This window comes from Dendronephthya gigantea, unplaced genomic scaffold (genome assembly GCF_004324835.1).
Source record: "Dendronephthya gigantea isolate DGI-Jeju-01 unplaced genomic scaffold, DenGig_1.0 001156F, whole genome shotgun sequence".
Classification (NCBI taxonomy): domain Eukaryota; kingdom Metazoa; phylum Cnidaria; class Anthozoa; order Malacalcyonacea; family Nephtheidae; genus Dendronephthya; species Dendronephthya gigantea.
Window position 1 is genome coordinate 1,974 of NW_021164166.1, and position 5,006 is coordinate 6,979.

Below are 5,006 nucleotides of genomic sequence, written 5' to 3' on the forward strand. Positions count from 1 at the left end.
TAGAAAGCAGTCATTTAAAATTCCTCGCTGCGTCTCCAGGTGAAATATTTCTCTTTTTATTTCACTTTAAATTTTTGAAATATCTCCAAAAGCTTATATTGTCTTATTACTGGTTCCTTGCAGGAAATTTAACCGAAGATGTGTAGAGATTTAACTGCAATATTTCCTACAGCGGTCTACTTCATGCAGTCACCCAAGACGTAAGTTGACAATTTCTTATTTTGTACTTTTCTGCAGACAAAATCCTGTTAGAGAATATTATTGCATTTTTACTGAGTTTTAATGTTCTGTCAAAATCTGGATTAAGGCTGTTTTCCACTCACGTGTTTTTCATACGCACGTTAGTTTTCTGCTTATTTTAGTATGCATTAGTTGACCTAGATTTACAACAATAATCGTTATAAAGGAAGCGAGAATAATTTAAATTGGCAGATTGAAGCTTATTATAATCATAACCATGTACGCACGGACTCGAGTTTACTTGATAGTCGATAGCGTCGACAGCAAATGACATTGAAACGTTTGTATGGATATTTCGAAGTCCTGACAGTATAATTAATATCCCGTAGGTTATTTCAAGCAAATATTTGACTAGCGACGTCGAACAAGGCCAGTTAACCGCGTCGTGGATCGTAAACTGACCTCAATACAGAAAGTGGGGACAAAATAGCCAAAATACAAAACATTTTGTTCTAGGCCTCTCAGTTCCCGCCTCGCCGCGTATAAGGAACGTTAAGAGGCCTAGGGACTACGCTGCGGTAACTCTGGTTGCTGAGTTGACTGGGTCCGAATCCATGAAATGGTAGATTTGAATTTTTCTCGCCAGAAGTACGGCTGGAATATTAAGTCTTTTAAACTCCAATATATATTTCAAACGATTTTAAATATTTTGTAAGGACTTTTCCCGGAGAATAAAGAAAGACTTATCATTAATGCCATCACAATGCTCATTGCTCACGAAGGTACTGTATATCTTTGCCAATAAATATATTTAGTGTTCACCCCTAAAATATACATATTCTGACTGCTATTACCTTCACAGGTATTCAATATATACATAAAATAGTTAAAATGTTTCGTCTATTTGCAGGAGACCAAAACAAAATATCAGATAAAGATCTCGAAGCACTGTTTCACGCTTTGAGACATTAGGTTGGATCCAAAGCAGGTTTCACAACGCTCACTAGGTGAGAAACGTTTATCTTTAACCACAACACACGCTGTTTACTCAACCAGCTCACTTTCTCTAGACCGTGTTTCTGTTTTGTTTTTACAGCTTCTATGAGAAGGTTGGTGTGAAAACTGTGAAAGCTTTGAAGAGGAATAATGAAGCCGTGACTCACGCCGCTGTCGACATACTGTGTGCTCTGATGCAGGTAAAGAGAGGGCTTTCCTTTAAGCGGCCAAAATGGTCAGACCGGTCATATTTAAATTTAAAATAGAGTATTTCGTTAAGAATATAGTTGCGAAATTTCCGAGCTAGACAGATGCAAGTAACGATATACTTGAACGCAGAGTTCTTGAAACACTCTAAAATACCAGTAATCTGTCTGTACCGAGATCAACAATAGGACCGGTCTGGCCGTTTTTTCCGTATAAAGGAAAGCGCCAACACTTTAACGATGAATTTCCTGGTAATATGTTGCCAAATCTGTCACTGTCATTAGTGTTACCCCTTTAACTTGCAATCCACATAAACTCAGCCAACTTTGAAATCTGAATGTTAACAGGATCCAATTTTATCGAAACCAATTCTGTTTTTTTATATAGCCAACGCACGATAACTATGACATTCGACAAGAACAGATAAACAAAAGCTCTTTGTTATCCTCTGAAAAATTTCTAAGCAGTTTGTTGGAAATTCTCACGATAAATGTTGTAAGATGTGCGGTGTTGGTTGCCTATAATCTATGCTGAACCCTTGCATTTTATTTTTCCATCCCTCTTGTATGTATATAGCTTTGTTTTGGAAGAGAAATTCCCTTGCAAAACCCAGCAAGTGATTCGTAGCAACTGCCTTTCTAATTTGAACTACCTTTCTAACTAAACACAAGAAATAGATTAACCATGAAAACTTTTCTTCTATATTCGTTCTACTGGGGTTTTAGTTATAAGTGGATTGCTTGATTTTCTGACGTTTGCTCTGTGTCCTCCTTACAGGTTTGTTCTAGTTGCTTTGCAATATATTAAAATAATACGGGGGTGAAGTTGAACATTCATGTTAAACTAATAGTAAGGTGTGATTGCTTCCAATATTTTGAATCAACTCATGTAGTCTGTTACAATAAATCGACTATTGCATATTCCTCTTAGTGAGACAACAGATGATGAACAGTTTGGGAAATTACTGGAGAAAGTTGCAGGTATGCTACAAAGAAATTTGAGGAACTTTTCATTCAACTTGTCTTCTTGGTAGTTTATGGCTCTTTGACTGAGGTTGAGAGTTGATTAAATAGCCTTTCTCTCTTTACCTTTTTGGTGAAGTTTACCACGTCCACTAGCTTGACCCATGCATAGGAGCAACTCATGAAGTCTGTTATTTGTTTGTCTAGAAATGGGTCATTGCATTTATCGATTGTTCCAGGTAGGTTTACGACAAAACTAAATAATAGTACCAATTTTACCATTTCTTCGCTTATGTATGTTTTACTATTGCCCCGCTAATGGTTCTTACCAATCGTGGTTTTGAATTCGTTCCTCAACAATTTCAGCATCCGTCGACAACAATTGTGAAAGGTGCTGGCATGGTTCTGAAGGCGATAATCGAGGTACGTTTTATTCATTCATTCATCCATTGAGAATTTTCTGCCTTTGACGAACGTCATTTATAACGCTCTGCATTTTTTTAGCCGTGATGAATGTACATATTAGTTCAGTTGATATTTAAGAGGTTTTAAAGGGTCTTAATTTTGAGAGGTATTATACACACTTCAAATCAAGCCAGGAACAGATGACGGAAAAATGAGTGAACTATAGATCCTCCGGCAGGAATCGAACCTACGCTTTTGCGATGCCGGTGCAATGCTCTTGTCACTGAGGACGTACAGTTGACTCATTTTTCCATCAACTGTTCCCTGCTTGAATTTGAAGTGCGTATAATACCACTCGAAATTAAGACCCTTTAAAACCTCAAGAATATTCCTGCATCGTGTGAAGTGCCTAAAATCATCTGTTAATATTTAGTTAGAACTTCACTTTAGGAAGCTGATGAAGAAACCGCGGCAAAAATACAAGTTCTGGCGCTTGCCGAGGGCGCTCTACCAAAACGCTTACGCATGGCCATGTTTACGCAAAGCACTGATAGACGTTCGCTATTGAACAGGTGCGAATTAGTGTGATAAATTAACAAATTGTTGCAGAGGTATAGCCTCTATTCCATCCGCAGGACCTGAGTTGTATTTTAGCAACATTCTCAGATTCATCTTAAAACTTGTGATTTTATAATCCTCTATATACTAGCCATCTGTAAATAGTTCAATTGAGACTAACAAGCATACTCCATAAGTAATTTATAATCATTATTGTTGGCATAGCATCATCCAACAGCAATGGCATTACTTGCGAGAATAATGTTCGTATTAAAGTAGTTATAGTTTTTAATGTCTAAAATATACAAGAAAGTTTAAATGCGAGATTTCCTGTTCATAATTTTTGGTTCATAAACAATTATGTAATAAATTTGAATACGATTTTCACAGCCTGCTGGTTTGCTCTATTACCTTGAAAGCCCTGACGAAGTAAGAAATCTTTGAAAACTTTTTTGCGAGGGCCATTATTTACATAAACCCATTGAGGTGATTCTGACTAACCAATCGTATTCATGACTAAGTGGTATCAACTGCTTTGGTAACTAAACTCTATCATTCATCCTTAAACTGTGCCAACTGCCCCACTGAGGAAATAATTAAATGGTAATTCATTCAGAAGTGTAAAACCTTTTTGTAAAGAAACAATTTTGTTGGAAAGTTTTTATCTTTCCTTCAGCCACCAGAGACTGAAGAAGATCGTTTATCAATTCGTGACAATGTAAAGCTTGCAGAAGTACGTTTTAAATCAACAATCGTGTTCCAAAATTTCATAATGCATGCTTGCATGTACGTATAAGCCTGTTATTTCACGTGCTATACTTGTGTCTTAGAGCTCTGGAAAAACGAGGGGAACGTTGAGGAATCAACTTGAAGGATATCTCTCGCATTGGAGGACAAAAATAGGATTCAAATCCAGGAAAAATGTGAGAATTTAAATCCAGTTTTTTTATTAAAAGTAAGTGTTCATATTAAGAAAATGGGAAAATGTTCTAGTCGTTTGAAAGATGAAAAAGCAATGATATTTAAGCGGATCTTTTTTACAGATTCAGTCAAGATCTGACAGCGTACAACCTGATTTGGAATTACAAGGTGAGTCTCGAAGTTAAGGTTAGTTTCCGTTGAAAATATAGGAAATGGAAATGTAATGGAGGATTTCTTGTCGCTATGAGTATAACAAGACAAATTCAATAGTCCTGACCTCTTTCTCTAAACTGTTCTCGTAAAAGAGTATGAAACAATTTCTAATGTTTTCAATGTGACAGACGCGAGAGGAACTTCTGGGGCACTCGAATCTTATTTGCACGCATTTGCAATGGAAAAAGATCTGAGTGGAAACTACGCTGTCTTTTGGAATCACCTTTAGTTTGAAGTCCTGTATGAATGTTTAGCTGATGAACTGAAATAGGTTAGTGATAAGCCTAACTGCTCTAGCTTTTTAACAGTTCTTCATAAAGCGTCCCCCCTTATTCCTCGATAGGAATCAAACTCAGTAACGTATCTCTGCTATCAGGTGACTATTATTTGAGAGTCTTGTTGGAACAAAACGACGAGGAGACGCCGATAACAAATGTGTGAGTCCACGACATTTATCTATCAGGGTTTGCAAATATTCAAACTACTTTCCATGTGCTTTTCTGTCTGGCTTCCCCCTATTCTCTATATTGCTGCACAGTTCACGCAATGTTATTTGTCCTGCAG

At 36.9% G+C, this 5,006-nt stretch overlaps 1 long non-coding RNA gene across 1 annotated transcript; it reads left to right on the top strand.

Annotated features, from left to right (window-relative positions):
• Positions 1-4,001: 4,001 nt before the first annotated feature.
• LOC114545070 lies at positions 4,002-4,367 on the top strand. The gene is made up of 3 exons (XR_003690810.1): positions 4,002-4,041; positions 4,139-4,231; positions 4,352-4,367. It is a non-coding gene; the product is annotated as an uncharacterized LOC114545070 (long non-coding RNA).
• The last annotated feature ends 639 nt before the right edge of the window (positions 4,368-5,006 follow it).